The 22,117-nt window shown below is 45.5% G+C and overlaps 1 protein-coding gene across 1 annotated transcript in view; it reads right to left on the bottom strand.

Annotated features, from left to right (window-relative positions):
- Positions 1–22,117, bottom strand: part of LOC146855952 (solute carrier family 23 member 1-like) — a 1,135,305-nt gene that overhangs the window by 920,747 nt on the left and 192,441 nt on the right. The gene's annotated exons all lie outside the window — the stretch shown is intronic.

Genomic DNA, 22,117 nt, shown 5'->3' with positions numbered 1-22,117 from the left:
TTTTTGCCCAAGGGGTCGTTCCCCCAACAACAAAACAAGCCCTAGTGGTCAAGTGGGCTTCCACCCCCATCTGAGGGCAGACAGGCCTGAAAACAACTGAACTGACATGTTTCACTATAATGCCCCCTAAGGGGAGAGACCCTTGCCCAAGGGACCCTTCTTCCAAATGCAAAAAAGCCCTGGTGGTCCAGTGGTATGGATTCCTGCTCCTTGATCGTGGCCCCATTCGCAATCCTGGAGCAGGAATCCACTACAGACAGACACAGGAGGACAGGAAAAACTATTTTCTTTCCCGCTGTGTGTGTTCTGCATCCACAACACCCCCTCAGGATAAAGACTTACCCAAAAAGAGTCTTTTCTCCTCGAAGCTGAAAGTGAATGAATTCCAGCACGTCTCGGCACCATCTGATGACATCATCAGATTGCAGAGGGGTGGCAGGGGTAGCAGAGAAAGCACTTCTGTTACCACCCCCAATGGATCGCTGTTACGGGGGGCTCATAGGAGAAACGCCAGCACTTCCAGCTTGAAGCCATTCTTAGAACACGGTCACGGTGGTTGCGAATGGCTCCGAGCTGTCCCGGGCACCGGATGGGTTAAGGATGTGTGTACATGCAAATGTCTGTCGTTTATTTATCCAGGTGTCTCACCTTACCCCTGCTGACCTTCTGGAATCTGATGATTTCACTGGTCAAGGAGGGTTCTATTGTGGTAGTTACTGAGAGCTGTTTGTGGCTGATATATATTAAGAAGCATTTCACTTGTATTATTTGTGTGCAGCTTGGTTTTTCGCAGTGGTAACAAGTTGAAACAGATGGTCTTCATCACCTCATCGTGTTTGACTGCAGAGTCTCCATATGATAAAGTATAGGGAAAATAGAAAAATTGTATATAACTCGAAGATAAATATAAAAAATATGTGTACATTAAATATTAATGCACATTAATTTTATACATTTATTTAAATGTTGAACACAAAAATCCTACATATCTATTTACTTAAATCCCAAAAACAAAGTTACCCCTGGGGTGGAGGCACACTCAGGATTGCACAGGTCCAGCAAACACAACCCCTCAAATCTGCTGCCGACGCGATTCGGGCAAACTGCCCTTCCTCATAGGCAGCCTCTGATACAAAATTGATGACATGCAGACGAACAGAGTTTTCCCTCTTTTATTGCCATAACTCTAAAATAGATAATTACAAAGCATTATGGGGCTGGTAGTTCTGTATTCAATCAAACCCAAATGGGGTGCCGTCATAAATCACCATTCGTCGAATTAAAAACAATTTAATGGGGAAAAGTGTCATGCGGGAAAGCAAATGCAGTTGAAGGAGTCTCCTGCTCAACGCCACCGCTTGAATTCTTGGCGGCAGCGGACCCGCAATGCTGTTGCAGTGGTGCCATCCGTGACCGGGGCCGGTGACATAGATTCCAAAAACAAAGTTACCCCTGGGGTGGAGGCACACTCAGGATCGTACAGGTCCAGCGAACACAACCCCTCAAATCTGCTGCAGATGCATTTCGGGCAAACCGCCCTTCCTCATGGGCAACCTCCAATTCAAAATTGATGACGTACAGACGAACAGCGTTTTGCCTCTTTTATTGCCTTAACTCTAAAATAGATCATTACAAAGCATTATGGGGCTGTTAGTTCTGTATTCAATCAAACCCAAATGGGGTGCAGTCATCCATCACCATTCGTAGAATTAAAAACAATTTAATGGGGAAAAGTGTCATGCGGGAATGCAAATGCAGTTCAAGGTGTCTCCTGTTCAACGCCGCCGCTTGAATTCTTGGCCGCAGCAGACCCACAATATTGTTGCATTGGGGCCATCCGTGATTGGGGCCGGTGACATAGATTCCAAAAACAAAGTTACCCCTGGGGTGGAGGCACACTCAGAATCGCACAGGTCCAGCAAACACAACCCCTCAAATCTGCTGCCGACGCGTTCCGGGCAAACCGCCCTTCCTCATGGGCAGCCTCCGATTCAAAATTGATGATATGCAGACGACCAGCGTTTTCCTTCTTTTATTGCCATAACTCTAAAATAGATAATTACAAAGCATTATGGGGCTGGTAGTTCTGTATTCAATCAAACCCAAATGGGGTGCCGTCATCAATCACAATTCGTAGAATTAAAAACAATTTAATAGGGAAAAGTGTCATGCGGGAATGCAAATGCAGTTCAAGGCGTCTCCTGCTGAATACCGCCGCTTGAATTATTGGCAGCAGCGAACCCGCAATGTTGTTGCAGTGGTGCCATCCGTGACCGGGGCCAGTCACTTAGATTCCAAAATCAAAGTTACCCCTGGGGTGGAGGCACACTCAGGATCTCACAGGTCCAGCAAACACAACCCCTCAAGTCTGCTGCCGACGCGTTTCAGGCAAACCGCCCTTCCTCAAGGGCTGCCTCCGATTGAAAATTGATGACGTGCAGACGACCAGCGTTTTCCCTCTTTTATTGCCATAACTCTAAAATAATTAAAAGTATTATGGGGCTGGTAGTTCTGTATTCAATCAAACCCAAATGCGGTGCCGTCATCAATCACCATTCGTAGAATTAAAAACAATTTAATGGGTGTTGGACTTGGCCCTTTTTGCAGGGTCATCCCTGAACTTTTTGTCTTCCTCCTATATTTTTTCTGACCTGTTGTTGGCTGTTTTATGACTCTGGGCACTTTACCACTGCTGATCAGTGCTAAAGTGCATATGCTCTCTATTGTAAATTAATGTATGATTAGTGATTCCATGATTGGTTGGTTTGGATTACCTGTCAGACCCTAGTACAGTGCACCAGGAGTGCCCAGGGCTTGTAAATCCAAATGCTGCTGGTGGGCTTGCAGCACTGGTTGTTCCACCCACAGAAGCAGCCTGTAAAAGTGTGTCTAAGGCCTGCTATTGCAGAGCCTGCGTGCAGTCTGGTACTGTCATGCTGACTGGGTAAGTGCACCCCCTTGCCAGTCCCTAAACCTTCCTTTTTCTTCATATCAGACACCCCTATGGTAGGCCCAAGGGCAGGGTACATTGTAAGGATGAGGTAGGACATACCCTGGTGTGTGTGGCATGTTCTAACAGTGAATTACAGCCATTTTCGTTTTTCACTGTTGCAAGGCTTCCTGTTCTCCATAGGCCAGTATGGGCAGTTTGGTTATTACATCTTAAAATCTTCACTGACTCAGGGAACATGGGAGAAATTCGAATTTAGTATGCCTGAATTCAGAATGATAAAATACATCTTTTAGTGAAGTTGGTTTTAACATTCTGTGTTTGAAAATACCACTTTTAGGAAGCAGGTATTTTCTTGTCTAACCATTCAAACCAGCCTCTGCTAGGCTGTGTATTCCTTCTCTGGAGTTCTAGGGACAGGGGCTGGGGAATTCCAGGGGGCTGGGGAATTCCCGGAGACAGGGTGAGTCAGCAGAGGGCTGAATAGAGAGATCTCCATGTAGATGGGTGGGAGGAGTTGCACCTGGGACCTGAATAGGGCTGTGCTTTCCCTCCACAATGCTGGCTCCACCTCCTGTGGTGCGTCTGATGTCTCTGCCCTGCACTCTGAAAGGAAAGAAGGAGTCAGGTAAACAAAGTGCTCCAGGACTGACCAGAACCGGTTTGAACAAGGCAAAGGCCCCTCTGCCCTCAGAGGACAAAGGATTTTGGGGTCTAAGTATTGGGACCCTGATCCCAAGAATTTAGATCACTTTGGGAAACAAGAAGAAACTCTGCTGAGGAGAGGAACCAAGAAGAAACTGAGGAGAGACTATCCCTGAAACTGGGGGATTGGCCTGCAGTGGTTGCCTACTGCCAAAGAGAGGAGAAAGGAACTTTGTGTGTACTTTTGCTCAACTTGTGAAGGATCTCCAAGGGCTTGGAAAAGAGCTTGCCCCCTGCTGAAGTCTCAGGAACAACAGACTTCACCCCCCAGCTCCCCAGAGTTCTTTAGAAGTGCCTGTGCTGTTGTTGGGCCTTCTGAGGGACTGTGTGTCGCAAGGAGCTGGAAGCGCGACTCAAGAAGGAGAAGCGTGCTGCCGTCGGAGCTGTTGTCGTTGCATCGTGTAAAGTGTGTCGCCGCTGCAGCTGTCGCATCGAGCGGAAGCATCTCGCATCATCGCAGAAGTGTCTCGCAGCACCGAAGAAGCGTGTCGCCATCGCAGCCATCGTAGCTGACGCATTGCAACGCATCAAGAAAAGTGCCTCGCATCCATGGAGAAGCGTACCGCCGTTGGAGCTGTTGTCGTCTCATCACGTAAAGTGTGTCACCACTGCAAGCTGTCGCATCGAGCAGAAGAGTCTTGCAACGTCGGAGAAGAGTGCCGCTGCCACGGCCGCTGCCATCGCATCGCGTAAAGTGTGTCGCCACTGCAGCTGAAGCATCAACTCGAGTCTTCTCGCAACATCGGAGAAGCATGCCGCATCTGGAAGATCTTCACGTCTTTATTTCTTTGCACCAAAATCTTCAATGCATCAACATCGTTGCAGCACTTTCGTTGCCCTGCGTGTCGCATCTAAAAGGTACATTGATTTAAAGTGTTGCATTTAAGAACTAAGCAAAATTCTACCATCTAAAGTAACAGTATTGTGTTTTTTTGTCGTTTAATGGTCTTGTGGTAAATCATTATAAAGAATACTTATTTGTTATATAAAACCTGTGTGGTGTCCATCTGTAGTGTTGTGACTTGATTACTGTATGTATTCACAAATGCTTTACACACTGCCTCTGAGATAAGTCTGTCTGCTCGTGCCAAGCTACCAAGGGGGTGAGCAGGGGTTATTTTAGGAGTGTACCCCCTTACCCTGACTAGAGGCGAGGGTCCCTATTTGTCATAAGTGCATACCTGTGCCAACTAGAGACCCCCAAGTCTAACATTGGGGAAAAGTGTCATGCGGGAATGCAAATGCAGCTCAAGGAGTCTCCTGCTCAACGCCGCCGCTTGAAGTCTTGGCGGCAGCAGACCCGCAATATTGTTGCAGTGGTGCCATCCGTGACCGGGGCCGGTCACTTAAATTCCAAAAGCAAAGTTACCCCTGGGGTGGAGGCCCACTCAGGATCGCACAGGTCCAGCAAACACAACCCCTCAAATCTGCTGTCGACGCGTTTTGGGCAAACCGCCCTTCCTCATGGGCAGCCTCCCATTCAAAATTGATGACGTGCTGACGACCAGCATTTTCCCTTTTTTATGGCCATAACTCTAAAATAGATAATTACAAAGCATTATGGGGCTGGTAGTTCTGTATTCAATCAATCCCAAATGGGGTGCCATCATCAATCTGGCCCCCTTTTGAAAGCAGTCTTGGTTCTGCCTGCACTGTGAAAGGTGGAATAGCTGCTTCAAAGAGCTAGACCACTTTTCACTAAGCACTGACCTCAGGGCAGGCACTAGTTTGCAGCTGCCCTTCTATAATAGGTGGTGCTGTCCCTGTTTTCACCCAGCGCTCTCAGCTCAAGGTACACCGTGGTACAAACAGGGCAAGTGCCCCTCCTGTATAGTAAGGCGCCCTGTGTCTTACCCAGACTTACAAAAGCAAGAGAAAGACCACGAATAGGAGAAGACGTCCACTGTTCACATAATACAAACACGGTCTCCGTGATGGTTTGAAGCTATAGGATTTTCATTTCAATTCATAAAGCTCTCTCAAAAGGGATGTGGAAGCTCCAGCAGAGAAGGGCTCATTGGATCTTCTCTGGAGTGTATTTTTGACCGAGCGAGTGTTTACATTAGTGAGGTTTTGTCAGACCTTTTACCCTATATGCATGGCATGGTTCAGCATTGATTGTTCTCCCCGATGGAATGGACATGCACTGGGTCTTCTGTGATGAAGTGGGTGGTCATTAAAGTCCTCTCAGTCTGGGGAACGTAAATTCTCTGCAACCATACAACGCCCAATCTCTTCTCTTACCATCAAAGTTCAAAAGAAGTCTAGATAGAGCTACTCTGTACTATTTATTGTATTGCCGTCCACCCACGACTAGAACTGTGCACAGGTTGGAAAGATACCTGCTGCTACCTTGGTTTCCCCTAACTGAACTCCATTGCGTGTTAAAGCTTCAACGAGACAACTATTGTGTATTGTTCTTCTCTGTTGACTGCCAGAAATCCAGCGTTTTTAGTTTGACTATCTACCATTTCAATGCTTTGCCTTGGGTCTTTCAATACATACATGGCAAATGCAATAGAAACAATCACCCCCAGCATCCAAGAATTCCCTGGTATATCAGTCACGGATAGAGGAGCTAACTTCCAAAATTCCCGTGGCCATGAAAGTTGGAGTTTGATTACTTAGGCGCCATCTACAAACTACGTGACAACAGAAGAGTAGTGAAAAGTTGAGGGCTATTAGTGCACTGGAAGAGAAGAGGGCTGAGGGTGCCATGAGCAAGACCTGTGTTAGAAGAGGCACTGCTGGGGATGAGATGGTCGAATCAGGCAATGTAAGCAATGGCTTAGGGGGAATTTTCAGAGGTTAAAGTTGTGATGTGACCAGCGGGGCCGGTGAACTTTGAAAGTAACATCGCCTAACACGTGGCCTGAATTTCAGGAGCTTGTGAACCAAGCAAGAGAGCCCACAGTCTCAAAAATGGTTCGAACGAGTTTGGGGTTTCACACCAAATAAACGTATTTAAAAATGTGGTTGCATACGTTTTTTTATAGAAGGGGTTTCACCCTTTGCTAGAATGCAAGAGGCTGTGAAAATGCACTAAAGAAAATATTCTAGCACTCTCCCCTGCCCCGCCCCCCACCCCCAGCCAGTTTTAGAAAACTAGTGGTAAAATGGTTCATTTACAGCACCATTTCCCTTAAATATGTAAATATATGTATAGGTAAAAAAAGGCACAAGAGAGACATCACATTTTATGAAAATGCAATTTTGAATGGCCTATCCCATTCTGCCGTATCTTTCTACACTTGTAAGTTTCTCTTCCTTTCCCTTGAGTGAGAATCTCTTTGGAAGAAACCGTGTGTACAAAACTCACAATTTCCGGCAGTACAGCTGATCTAGACAGATCTTGCAGACTCGTATGGCGATGCTGTCTGGCATTGCATTTTCAGGCAGAAGATGGGCTACACTATTCTCCCAGGCTAGGTTTTCAGACAGCACTAATAACTAACACTAAAATATCCTCAGTCATCTCTTTGGAACACACAATTACTTCCCATCAAACATCCGCTTGTCTTGTATGAAAACATACACATTTTGTCTATCAAACCTACTCTTTTCATTTAGAATAAATAAACACTCTTACTTTGAAACAAAAGCTTTTCCAAGAATTAAAACCAATAGATATAGATACAGTCTCTCAAGCACAGATACATATTGTTGTGTTGTGTGATGCTATGTTAACAGTGATTTGTGAATCCATTAGTGTTTCGGGTACCTTCCTCCCAGAAAAAGATCAAAGAGATAAAACGGAGGAGAGTGGAGGCTGTTAAGAGAGTATAGCAGGGGAAGTGCTCTAGAGCCAGGCCCTAACAGGAAAGTGGCCACAGGCAGCCACCCTATGCCCATCTAGAGAGTATTACAGAATATATTGATGCATGTAAAACACCTGGCGCATCGAGAGAGTGTTGGGCACAATATAATGCAATGCAGTGCAATACCCTACAATACAATAAAGTGTAATAAAATATGATGCAATACATGGGCTTATGTTTTGGGGGATATGTTTTGACCTCACACACAGTCTAGGTGATCCCACTGTAAACCCATGACCTCGTTTTTGAGATGCCTGCATCTATAATAATTAAACCCTACTGTGTTTCCATGGCCAGGTCAATGAATGCAGGATTGATTTTCTTTAGGGAGAACACGATGCTCCTACCATTGATCAAAACAGGGTATAATTTTAAGTATTACCTTCATATCCCCACCCGCTCTCAGTGAATACAGTACAGCTGAAGAGAAATTAATAATATTGCATAAACCTAATAACGAGGAGACTTATTTATGAGAGCCTTGTGTCACTTTGCACCACGTAAAGTGGTATAAGCGTGACTCGGGGCTTTCAAAAAGATTTATGAAGCCAAGCAAAGCCACCCTGCATGGCTTTGAGTGGCTTCATGATTCATGAGCAAGGCGACGCAGCAAAATTGCTGTGTCGCCTTACTCTGCAGCAGGAGACTTTCCATGGGCGTTGCAGTGGGTTTTCCCATGCAACCCTCACGGAATGTGATGTTTTCCCAGATTTACAAAGTGATGTAAACCTGAGGAAGCGTCAAATCGGTACGCCTCCCTAGATGATGCATAACGAGGAGAAATATGTTAATTTCTCCTCATTTCTCCTCATGTGCAGAACACATAGAAGAAGAAAATGACTCATAGGATTGTTTATGTGCAAGAAGGTGCCCCTTCCTACACAAAAACAATGCTTCCTACAATTGAGGCACCCTTCCATGGTGAAAGGGTACCTAAGTTGGCACCAGCACCAGCGTAGGGTATGTCAAATTGCCATAAATGAGGCCCTTGGCTTAGATGCAAACGCAGCAAGCAGGGATCTTCAAAAGCTACAAAGCCTAATAGGGATGTGGATATTCTCTTGTTGAAATTGGGCGAAGGACATCATTTCCTCATCTCTATTCATCTTTGCATTCAGTAGTACATGGAAACATCCAAGTGGAGAACATCTATTTGGTTTACAATTCTGATAGGCTTGAGGCTCATAACTTAAGACTCTTCTCTGTGTTCTGACCCGTGCTTGAGAGACTTCTTTAAAATCCTTTTTTCTGCGCCCAGAATTAAGGAACGACAATCCAATAGTATTAAAATGTAACAGTATTAAGACATATGTTTACATGCTCCTTCTTCAGGCAAAACAAAGTAGTCTCAAATGTTTTCTGTTCTTTCACTAGCTAATCACTCCAGTGGTGTGTTACCTATAAAGTGTGCCTCATAATTCATGAGTGCACTGTCTCATGGATAGATTATGCTTCTGAAACCACTGTTAAACAAAGAGCTATTCGTAAAGGTAACTTACCACTGTTATTAATTTAAATGTGTAAGTTTACTCTTATACTTTTGAGTAATTTTACTCCTTATGGCTATTCACAAAATCCAAGTGTAAAATTCCTCAAAAACATGGACTTACAAGTATCCACCCCATATAAGATGGGAGGGATCCAAATGTATGGGTGTAAGTTAGTACTGCCGTGGTTGACACAGCAACTAGAACTTAATGAAAGTTAGACTTAAAATAAAACTCCATAGGAAATATTTAAATTCTATGAAACAATTTAAAATAGTTAATAATATAAATAAATATAATTTATTGTTTAAAATACAATTAAAATAATATAAGTTAATTCTATACTTATTTATTAATTAATAATGCATAATAAACATTTTTTTATTTTATTTTAGACTTCAATTATTTTGTATTAAATTTTGTTCTACATTTCGAATAAATATTTGAAATTTAAATTACATTAATAATTAAGATACACATGTATTTACTAATTTAATATAATACATTTCCAATTGAAAGTAGAAATCACATTTGTATTAGGCATTACAAATTATTAAAAGGATGCATACAATTATATACATAATTAATTTAAAGTAACTTAATTATATTTTAACAACTTGCTACATCATTTTATAGTTTCAAAAAAAGTTGCTAAATATAATATAATATAATAAATATAATATAGTTAAATAATAAATGTGTTTCATTTGTAGATTTTTTTATTATTAATTTATATGTATTCATATTTTTAACTATTTTAAATAATGTAATTTATCTGAACATTATTTTCTACTTCGCTTTATTTTAAGCCCTTAGTTCTACTCCTTTGTATGGGAAGGTGTTGCAGTACTAGCGGTTGCCTATGTGTGGTGCTGGGCCTTCTTCATCTCTGAGCTTGAGTAATTAGCTGTTGCTTTAGGTCCCTTTTTTGCTGCAGTAACTTTAGAAGTACAGTTTGCGTATAACAATAAGCTCACTCTTTTGTGGGTGGGTGCATGTCCTTTCCTAAACCCCTCCCTACTCCTCCCTAAACATCTCCTTAAACCCTTCCCATTTAGTAATAATTATACCACTTTTTCCAGCCACTCCTCCCGGCCACTTTCACATTTAGTAATAAGTAGTAAACATACATGTTTGAGTATCTCCCCATAGAAAAGATAGGAGAGATGGAGGTGGAGATTTACACTTGTAGGTTTATGAATAGCATTTTGTAGTCCTTTAGTAGTACTGCTGTAGTACTACTAAACTTACTACAAAATGCAGTTTGTGAATAGGGCCCAGTAGTATGTGGGAGCGTCCCAGCTTTCCGCTTTACTTTGTATGCATAGGTACACCTCTGGCCACACTCTACAACGAATACAAATGAACACAAACACACATGAAGACACACACTCATGCAAACAACCACAACAGTCTAAACACCTTTTTCTTACCTTCCCAGTGAGCTGCATGGATGAAGTGTCTCTGCAGCTTCTCCTCTCTCCTCTATTGTCTCTACACTTTGTTGTGCAGAATTATGTATCTGAAAAGCTGCCCAGGTAACACTGTCCCCCAACACTCACTCATTCTCAACTTCTAATCACAGGATATGAGAAGAAAAAACAAGAATTTGTAGGCCAGTTCTTTTTAATGCCTAAAAGTGCCTTCATTCGGTTTTCAGTTTTACTACGCAGTCACTGATCATGCTTGCACTCTTTCACCTAGTCATGTACTCAGGCATCAAATCCTCCACCATCTGACTGATTCCTGCACTCATTTATCTACATTACCACCAATACTTAAAGCCTCACAGATCAAAAAAGAGACATTTTCAGCTAGCAGACAGGCCTTTTCCAACTACCTTGAGCCAACCATTCTTTAACAGATTTTTTTAAAAGCGGAACAAGGCAGTTGTGAAACCCACAAACCATGCCCATATCTAGCAATTCAATGCATTCTTGTCTTGGTACTTGGGTCTGGGGCTCTGAGTTGGGTCTGCTATGACTGTGTTGGTTTTTCTCATTGTTAATTTCACTAAGACGTTTTCACTTTTACATTTTTTAGTTCAGAAACTTAAATATATGTAGCGACTGGTATACCAAGTAGTAAATCTTCCACTCTTGGAGTACTCCTTGAATGGGTGCACATTTGGGGCCAGACCTACTAACAAGTGGCGAAAAGTGGCACAGCGAGGAAAGTTGCTGCACTGCAATGTGTCACCTGGAGATAGCACAAATGCACCATATCTTCAAAGAAGTGGCACAGTTCCGCTTTTTCTAAGCATTATCACTCTGTGTGCTGCCTAGCACCATAGTGGAAGCAAAATACACATAATTGGGTATCTGGGTATGCCCAGACGTGGATCCCGTGCTCTCCATGATACTGGAGTCAAGCTATCCTGGCTGATGAGGGTAAAACCCCAAAACCGGTCCTAGGATGCTTGTTTCCAGTTCAGGGAGGACCTGGGCTGGCAGTTTGGGCTGGACTGTTCCCATTGGGCGCAGGGTCAAGATTTATTTGCGCATCCCTGAGTTCAAACTGGAATGGCATGGGGAGCAAAAAAACGATAGATTTAGGCCCAGATCTCTGTACTGGAGTTAAAGTCTGACATTGTTCTTTATTCTGTCGATCAATTGTTCTTTTTGCATTTGTCAGCCCGAGTGGGACGGGTATGCCCAGACATGGGTCCCGTGCTCTTCATGCCACTGGAGTCAAGCTATCCTGGCTGATGAGGGGTGAAACTCCAAAACAAATCCTAGGATGCTTGTTTCCAGTCCAGGGAGGACCTGGCCTGGCAGTTCGAACTGGATTGTTCCATTGGGCGCAGGGTTAAGATTGATTTGCATATGGCTGGGTTTAAACTGGAATGGAATGGTGAGCAAAACAAACGATGGATTTAGGCACAGATCTCTGTACTGGGGTGAATGTATGACATTGTTCTGCATTCGGTCCATCAATTGTTCTTTTTGCATTTGTCACCCAGAGTGGGACTGGTACACCTAGACATGGTCCCGTGCTCTCCATGCCACTGGAGTCAAGCTATCCTGGCTGATGAGGGATGAAACCCCGAAATCGGTCATAGAATGCTATTTCCAGTCCAGGGAGGACCTGGCCTGGCAGTTCAGGTTGGACTGTTCCCATTGGGCGCAGGGTCAAGACTGATTTGCATATAACTGGATTCAAACTGTAAGAGCATGGGGAGCAAAATAACAATGGATTTAGGCCCAAATCTCTGTACTGGGGTGAATGTATGACATTGTTCTGCATTCTGTCCATCAATTGTTCTTTTTGCATTTGTCACCCTAAGTGGAGACGGGAAGCTTAGATGTGGGTCCCGTGCTCTCCATGCCACTGGAGTTAAGCTATCCTGGCTGATGAGGGGTGAGACCCCGAAACCTGTCCTAGGATGTTTGTTTCCAGTTCAGGGAGGACGTGGCCTGGCAGTTCGGGCTGGACTGTTCCCAGAGGCGCAGGATCAAGACTGATTTGCATATGGCTGGTTTCAAACTGTAATGGCATTCGGAGCAAAAACACGATGGATTTAGGCCCAGATGTCTGTGCTGGGGTGAATGTATGACATTGTTCTGCATTCTGTCCATCAATTGTTCTTTTTGCATTTGTCACCCCGAGTGGGATGTGTATGCCCAGATGTGGGTCCCCTGCTCTCCAGACCACTGGAGTCAAGCTATCCTGGCTGATGAGCGGTGATACCCTGAAACCGATCCTAGGGTGCTTGTTTCCAGTCCAGGGAGGACCTGGCCTGGCAGTTCGGACCGGACTGTTCCCATTGGGCGCAGGATCAAGACTGATTTGCATATGGCTGGGTTCAAACTGGAATGGCATGGGGAGCAAAAAAACAATAGATTTAGGTCCAGATCTCTGTACTGGGGTAAATCTATGACATTGTTCTGCATTCTGTCCATCAATTGTTCCTTTTGCATTGAGCACCAAAGAGGGCACCCTTGTGCCATGGTGCAAAGATGTCTTCATTTTGGTCAGGATAGTTTTTGTGCAGGAAGAACTTCCTTCCGGCACAAAAACTATCCTTTGAGGCTATTTCCTCTTTGCATGTGTGCTGCAGAATGCAAAGCGGAAATAACGAGGAGTAATAACGATATTTCTCCTCATACACCAGTCTCAGGCAGAACCAGCATTATGTTGCAAATCCATGTATATCTAGATGTGGATGTGCATCAAAATCCATGTGTAGATGTACTAGAATGCTCATGAACCACCCATGGAACGCCTCCATGAAGTAATGCAAGGCAGTGCAATGCGTTAGATTACGGTACATTATGTGTTTTTGTTTTTTTACTTAGCATTGTAAATAGTCATTTGTGTTGGTTTGTAAATGCCAAAAAGGATTTTGCATCAGGTCTACGTTAAAAACGTAATGTACACCAGACACAAATCATTTGTAAATCTGAGCCTCACTTCTTTTTAGAATACACAAACATTGGCAGTAGTAGGATTGGCAAGCGGCACCATTGTAAGGCTTCCACACATGCCACTGGCCAACACTCAAAAGATAATTCTTTCAAATAGTCTTCCTACTGGCAATTTCTTGGGGAAGAATTCCAACCCATCGTTTTCAACCACTGTACCACAATAGACAAAGTGCCTGATTTAGGGTTTGGCAGACTGCGTAAAGGCAGGTAGTGTGGTGTAGGCCCTAATATCTGCCATTCTGCCTTTTCTATCCCTGCCAAATGTATAGATGTCTGCCAGCCCCAAGGACATCTATGTAAATGGCAGATACCACCATCATGGATGTTCCTGTCAATGCAGGAAAAGGTTGGTGGACAGTTCCGCCAAACATGACAGGTACCTCTCAAATGTTTCCAAAGATTTTTATTTTTCAGAAACAAGCCCAAGGTGGGATTTAAAAAAACATATTAAACACTAATAAGCCCCACACAATGGAACATTTCTCCCACGGTGCGGGGTTCATTTTTCTTCTTTACTGCCCCTCACTGCCAGTATACCTGGTGGCGATGGGCAAGAAAAAGCCATCTGACTATCTACTATATGCATCAAGTACTCACGAATGGCTTACCTCCGATGGACTCTACTCTTTTGGGCCATCAGAGGAAGTTTTACAACATCAGCATAAAATTTGCTGTTTTCCTGACTCAGAATCAGGCAGGCAGACTTTAAGTTTGGCAGATAGAGTACTTAGAGTACCTAGCCTGCCAAATTCAAAATCAAACCCAGAGGCCCAGCTAGTACAAATCAGTATTGACACATCATGGGAACACTCCATCCCAAACCTTTTCATCTCACTCATTCTCCCTGTGTCCCAATGTTTTTTAGCTTGGAAATTTGTGAGTCACACCCCCCGAATCTCACTGACTTAACTACGCACCTGAGTAGAGAGTTGCACACACATCAGACTTGAGGATGAAATGTGAAGGAAATGGCTGTGTTTACACTCCACAGACATCCCAAGAAGTGCTGCTCACTGTGGACACCAGAACTAGTAGAAGCAGGACTAAATCCTATCATATAGATTGCCGTCATCTTCTTGATGAGGCAGACATTTTGGATGTCAGGATTCCATTCAATGCCAGCTGCTGGAGCATAGCCATTGGTGCCAGGGTAGTGTGGTGAGTAGGGAGGAGCAGGCGTTAGCAAGGGTAGCAGCACTAAGAGACTGCAGAGAGCAGGAGTGGGCTGAAACATGGTCAGAAGCACCAAGTCATTCTTTCTACAGTTAAAAAAGTTAATGAGAAGTGAAACCTTTTAATGTCTGATCATGAAAGCCACAAAGGAAACTGCAATGAGACACATTCTACGCAAAGGATTAAAAGCAAATCAAAGTGAATGGCAGAAGGAGGCTGACCTCGCTATATATGCTATACTTCCTATTGTACTAGCTTAAGATCTAACCCCAGATATTCGAAAGAAAGTGGTTTACGAAAGGAAAAATTGACTTTTGCCATGTACGACAGCCATTGGAAAATCAAAAATATTGATGTAGCCGTTTTGCGAGTTGGTATTTTTTTGTGACTGAAAAAGCTAGTTGCAAATAAGAAACTCCACATTGCAAATCACAAACAGGATGTTTTTGACCAAACAGAGGCAGACATTTTCGACAAATACGGGCTAAGTAGCGCTGCCATTTTGGAGTAAAAAGCCATTTTAAAGCCTCACCTATAAAGCAGTAGTACGAGCAGCAATTACCTCCCTACCATCATCCAGGTGCTGTGCTCGGTACACCTAATACTGACAGTTATCAGGATAAGCTAGCTTTTGCAGGTGGGGTGTCGCAAAATGCACTTTCGCGCTTCTTCCACTCATTCCTCAATTTCATGCTTCTTTAGGTCCACTGCCACATATACATGCCCAGGAATGATGAGGAAATGCATAGTACAAAATTACAACTTTACAGGATTGCCAAATTTCCCCAGTACACAGGGTGTATAGGTGGGACACATGGGCCCATATGTCCTCCATCCTACCTTGAATACTTTTTTAGGAACAGGAAAAATACTTCTTCCCTTAATATGCAAGTGGTTTGCAATTCCCACACTATAATAACTGACATTGTGTCACAATATCTATGGAACACCCATGACTTCTTCATGTTTAGTCAAAACGGAATATACAGACAACTGGAAAGTGGGGAGTTCTATAATGGATACTTATTAGGTATTGACAATGAATGTAAATGCTGATATGTAAGTATCCAATACTCACAATATGTATGTTGTCTCACAGTAGTATATGTGTTTCAGGTGACAGTGCGTATGCCCTACGTCCCTAAATTCTCACACCCTGCCTTTATCCACCCATAATAAAAGGCGATACAACACTGCACATCGTCGGCCCAGGACTGTAGGAGAAAGGACATTTCTGATACTCAAATTACGTTTTTGCTGTCGGGGGGTGGTGCCTTAAACTAGCTACAAGAAAGCACATGTAAGATTGTAGCAACATGTGCCATCCTTCACAATATTCCCTGCAGGAGAGGCCTCAACATTGTGGTGTCTGAAACTGTTCAGAGGAAGAAGATCCTGGCCCACCAGTTAAGCAGCCAACAGAAGAGAGCAGAGCAGTGGAGTGGAGGAAAGAAGGCGCAGGGACCACATTACATTTCAAGGTAAGACATTTTCAAATCCACAAAAATGTAACAAAATGGCACCACACTTGAGTAATTGCTCAAAGTAAAGATACCTTTAATGTCAGATGTTACAAAACAGTTGACAAACAAGCTGTCATTGTCATGAATGTTCACAACATGAAGTCATCATGTACCTCGGTTACATCATAGACAACAAGTGAACAAACAAATATAGGCACTGCCTGATTGGTGCCCCTCAATTCTTTTTGTAACTGCGTTCAGAAATCGATCTGCCACCTTGTTGAGTTGCCAGAGTTTGGCTGCTACTGTGTCGCAGCACACATGCATCAGTGACAGGGATGCTGCTGACGCTGGACAACTCTTCACTATCAAGATACTCTGCTCTCACACCACTTGCAGTTTGTGGTGTTTAGATTGCTTCCACTACAGTGGTAATCTGGCTAAGGCCCTTCGCTACATTCCCACTGAAGTGGCCCATTTCAACCTGTAGCATCACAGTACGCTTTGATAGGGTAGTGGTGGCTTGTGCAAGCATTCTAATGAACCTCTTCAAGGCATCCATGCACAGACCACTGCTGCTCTCTCTGCACCTTTGGGAGCTAGTGCCCTCTGGCATCTGTGTGCACAGTTTCTCAAGGGCACTTGTAAGGTGTCCATTGTTGTGTCCATCCTGGACTGATTTTCTGCCAGCTGACTGGCCACTGTGTTGTTATGTTATGTTATGTTACTGATTTTTGTACCGCGCACAGCTGCCCCAGCCAAGGGGCGTCCTGGCGCCAGGAAAGGTGAACACAACAACACAAAATGAGGGTTAGTTAATTTTATTGAAAAGAAACGTTTTAATGACACCTCTGAACCTGGTTAAATCTTCCACAGCACGGATGTCGTAGGGAAGAGCGTTCCAGAGCTTGGCAGCTACTACTCGAAAGGAGCAGCCACCCGTCCTGTTCAACAAAAAACGGGGAACAACAGCTAAGTTCTGGCCCAAGGATCTCAAAGAGCGAGGAGGGATGTACGGGGTAAGAAGATTCGTGAGAATAGGTGGGGCCAAGCCTTTCAGGATTTTAAAGGCCAGGCAAAGCACCTTAAACTCAATACGCCGCGCAACAGGCAGCCAGTGGAGAGTATGCAGTACTCCGGACACTGAGCGACGTTTGGGCAACCCAAATATTGCTCTTGCGGCGGCATTCTGCACTCGTTGTAGCCGCAAAAGTTCAGCCTTGTTCGTACCTGCAAGCAGAGCACTGGCATAGTCTATCCTAGATAATACCGAGGCCTGGACCACCAGCTGTCTAGTGCTGGCATCAAAGAATTTGAGCACCGGCCTCATGCTCCTGATAATGCCGAAACAAGAGGCAGCGACCTTCTTAGTATGGCAGGTGAAACTAAGTGAAGGGTCCAGCCAGACCCCGAGGTTCTTTAACTCCATTGCAGGAGAAGGGATCATACCTAACTCGGGGGGCCACCAGCTATCATTCCAACATCCAGGAAGCTTACCAAACACCATCACCTCTGTCTTCTTAGTGTTCAATTGGAGACAGTTCTGATTCATCCAATTGGCCACCGAACGCAACCCCTCACAGAAGTTGAGGGCATCCATAGCTGAGTCCCCACTTAGTGTGACCGCCAGCTGCGTGTCATCCGCATAGGAAACCATTGTCAGGCCCCAGCGTTTGACTACAGCAGCTAGCGGCCTCACGTAGAGATTAAAAAGAGTGGGGCTCAGAGATGAGCCCTGAGGAACCCCCAACGTGAGCGGGTGAGAGGTGGACTTACCGGGTGGTATCGCAACCTGGAAGGATCTGTTGGAAAGAAAGGAGCGGAACCAGCCTAATGCCAACCCCCTAACCCCAGCTTCCTCTAACCGCCGCATCAAGATGTCATGGGACACCGTATCAAAGGCGGCACTCAGGTCTAACAACAGGAGTGCCGCTGTTTGTCCGGTGTCCAGCACGGAGCGCAGATGTTCAGCCATATATAGCAGGGCAGTCTCCGTGCTGTGGGCTTTACGGAAACCATTTTGCGTGGGGTCCAAGATGTTAGCTTTATCAAGGTGGTCCGCCAGGATCCCATTCACGTGGGTTTCGATGACTTTAGCAGCCCACGGCAGCAAGGAGATGGGGCGGTAGTTCTCAGGTTTAGTGGGGTCGAGGGTAGGCTTTTTCAGGATAGGAGTGACTACCGCTTGCTTCCACTTGGTAGGTACGGTCCCTGAACCCAGAGACATATTGATAAGGGAAAGCAAGGGAGCACGACATGTATCCTGCATGTTTTTAAATAGGGCCGGTTTGAGGGGGTCTGCCGGGGAGCCCGATTTGATTTTTTGTCTCAAGAGATCAAAACCCTCCTCCGATAGGGGGGCTAGACAATCCAGGATCCTATCCTTGAACTCAGGACAATCAACTGGATTCGAGCAGTGCACGGCCGTAGGGAAGGTGTGGTAAATAGCTTGCACCTTCTGAACAAAGAACAAGGCCAGGCGCTCGCAATGGGAGTCTGTGCAAATTTCAGCCGCCGGAGTCCTCTTAGTTATGAGGTCCTTTAGCACCTTGAAGATTAATTTGGAGGGGTTCAGGCTGTTCCGAAACTCCTGCGCATAGAAAGCGGCACGTGTACGACACACCGCTCTGTGATATGCCTTGGATATAGTGAGGTAGCAGCTCTTAAGCGCGGGATCATAGGCTTTCCTCCATCGCCTTTCCGCTTGCCTACACTCTCTCTTGAGAGACGCCAGTGTCTCATCATACCACGGGCTGTGGGCCTTGGTCCGGCACTTGGAACGTACACAGGGAATAAGAGAGTCCAAGGCCGTGCCAATCCAAGTGCAGAATGCATCATACCCACCGTCCACGTCAGTGAAGAGGGGTAGGGGTGTTTTTCCTAATAAAAGGTAGAAATCTTCAAGTTTTAATTTACACCACTGGCGGGACAGAGATGTTTTATTCAGTGCCACAAAAAGAGGATCTGCCACAGGGAGAACTGCTTTCACCAGCCTATGATCTGTCCAAGACAGCTGAACAGGGTGGCATACAATAATCTCCTCTAAGGAGGTAAAAAACGGGTCCAGTATGTGACCACCGGAATGGGAGGGGGACATCACTCTCTGTGTGAGCTGCAAAGCTTCCAGATCTGCTAAACAGCTCTTAATGGAAGATTGGGAAGGACAGTCAAAGTGCAAATTGAGGTCACCGACCACATTAAAATTAGCACAGCCGAGAGCTTCTACACTAATGACGTCCGGGAGAGCAGCCCTAAATGCCGCATCGCAGCCCGGAGGCCGATATATTAAAAGACCTGAGAAGCTAAAGCAATGAGACAGAGAGATTCTAAAACGAGCACATTCACAACCTGGAAGTTTTAATTCTTTCCATTCACAAGGAAAGCGCCGTTTCACCGCCATTGCAATTCCACCACCTCTCGAACCGCGATTGAGAGTTACCACGGTATAGTCAGGGGGGAAGGCAAGGTTTAAAATCGCAGTGTCATCGTCTTGTAGCCATGTCTCAGTCATAAAAAGCACATCAGGGGAGTCATTGGTGACCATGTCAAAGATCTCCGCCTGATGTTTGACCAGAGATCTGACATTTAGGCTATATATGCTGGCAGCTTTCCCCTCCGACGCGCTGATCTGCCGAGATGAAATATGGCTGGAGCGAATGGGAGATGGGGGCGGCAGGTGCCAGCAGCAACAAGTGCACCGATAGGGGCCCCTTAGTGGTGCTACAGGCGGGAGTGGACAGACGAAGCAAAGGTCCCGTACGGCCAGTAAATCAGCTCTACTGTACCTGAGAGACGGAGAGGCCATAGTGAAGATGTAAAAGTCTGCCGCACCCCGCACTTCCTTAGCGCTGACGAGCGCAGACGGGCAGGACTCTGGCTTGACTCAGGCGCGAGTCAGGCACTACCGCTGCGCGTCACCGCTGCGCGCCAATGCTAGCTTTAAATAGGCAAAGAGGCGGAACAGCGGCGCAGGAGCGCTAACCCCCAAACCCAGGATGTGCCAAAAGCCCTCAGCAAGATGGCGGCGGCGCGTCACGTGACCCCGTGAGCCCGGACCCGCAAAGTGCGGTGCTAAAAACAATTATGGTGCGAGTAAGGGCCAGGGGGGGGCGCAGCTTCCTAAAAGCAAGGACACGAAACCAAACTAAAATAAAATACAAAACCAGGGAAGTATTAAAAGTTTCTTAAGCAGGCCACGACAATGCGCGCAGCGCGAAGCCCTCACGCAACGTGGTGGTCACCTTTACAAGGCTGACCCACCTGCCCACTCACCTTAAATAGGCAAAGAGGCGGAACAGCGGCGCTGGAGCGCTAACCCCCAAACCCAGGATGTGCCAAAAGCCCTCAGCAAGATGGCGGCGGCGCGTCACGTGACCCCGTGAGCCCGGACCCGCAAAGTGCGGTGCTAAAAACAATTATGGTGCGAGTAAGGGCCAGGGGGGGGCGCAGCTTCCTAAAAGCAAGGACACGAAACCAAACTAAAATAAAATACAAAACCAGGGAAGTATTAAAAGTTTCTTAAGCAGGCCACGACAATGCGCGCAGCGCGAAGCCCTCACGCAACGTGGTGGTCACCTTTACAAGGCTGACCCACCTGCCCACTCACCTTAAATAGGCAAAGAGGCGGAACAGCGGCGCTGGAGCGCTAACCCCCAAACCCAGGATGTGCCAAAAGCCCTCAGCAAGATGGCGGCGGCGCGTCACGTGACCCCGTGAGCCCGGACCCGCAAAGTGCGGTGCTAAAAACAATTATGGTGCGAGTAAGGGCCGGGGGGGGGCGCAGCTTCCTAAAAGCAAGGACACGAAACCCAACTAAAATAAAATACAAAACCAGGGAAGTATTAAAAGTTTCTTAAGCAGGCCACGACAATGCGCGCAGCGCGAAGCCCTCACGCAACGTGGTGGTCACCTTTTTGAAACCCACAGTAATGGAATGCTGCATGTTCAGCAATTTCATATGGACCATTTTGATTGATGCCTCAAGCCCCTCATACACTGCTTGTTATTCTGCAGTTGCCTGAGACCTAGAAGGCTTTGAAGTGTTATGGCACCTATGTGCATGCACTATGGAACGCTGCTGTCAAGACCTGATGATTAGCTGCAGGATTGGAGTGGGTGGCTGTATGGCATCCTCATCCTCAACTGATGTTGGTTGTGGGGAGAAGTACACACTGCAGGAGTGCCCATGAGGTGTTGTGGGCTGACTGTCCATCATTACTGCTTCTTCATTCATCATTTGTGCCTGTTTTTCTCCCTCATAAATTGGGAATTCCATGCCTTCCTCAGGTGATTCTATTAGGATAATGGAAATACTATTGATTTTGTTAATTCAAGAACATCATTCTCTCTAGTGGTGCAAATTAATTTGACTACACTGTTAGTCTGTGACTCCAAGTCCCACATTGCACCACGAGGGCTATTTTTGCTATAGAATAATCCATACTGATATGTCTGATTTCGTTTCTTTTACATGCATGTGGAGACCAGTTTTATGTTCAGAAATGTTACACTGTTCCAGTCACTAAAGTTTAACTTTTATTTTGCAATGGTACAGATGCAGACATGTCCAGGTTGGGAAAACCAACGGTTGCCTCTGCCTCCAGGCTGATCTCCACCATTACCTCCAGTGTAGTGGGTGGGGTTGCAGTTGAAGGTCCACTGGCTTTGGCACAGGACTCGTCCAAGCATGTTGCAACCTTTTCTTCAGTGCAAGATGGAGGTCATACTACCTCTTGCGTATCTCTTCTACAGAGTGCTGTACCACACCTACAGCATTTATTTTCTGCTGCAGCCCCGTGCATATCTTGCACTACTGTGTCTCAGGCACAGTCATAGATGACCGGCCAAACAGGAGGCCGTGGTTGTTGCAGCACTGCTAGGTCTGTTTCTCAAGTTCCTTATCTGAGAACTTCAATGTTGCTTTCTCTCCCCTGCTTCCTTCTTTGGCTCTTGGCTGGCCACTCCAGGTGTTGCAAAACTAGCTGTTTGGGGTCCTCAGCTCACTGTCTGTTTACAGCAGCTCTCCAACTTCTCTTTTCCTTCTTTCCTGGCTTCAGGGATCCTGCACTTCTTGTTTCACTGGTCAACTCCTTGA

This window comes from Triturus cristatus, chromosome 4_1 (assembly GCF_964204655.1).
Source record: "Triturus cristatus chromosome 4_1, aTriCri1.1, whole genome shotgun sequence".
Taxonomy (NCBI): Eukaryota; Metazoa; Chordata; class Amphibia; order Caudata; family Salamandridae; genus Triturus; species Triturus cristatus.
Note: the sequence above shows the minus strand (reverse complement) of the source record. Positions and strands in the feature narration are given on the sequence as shown.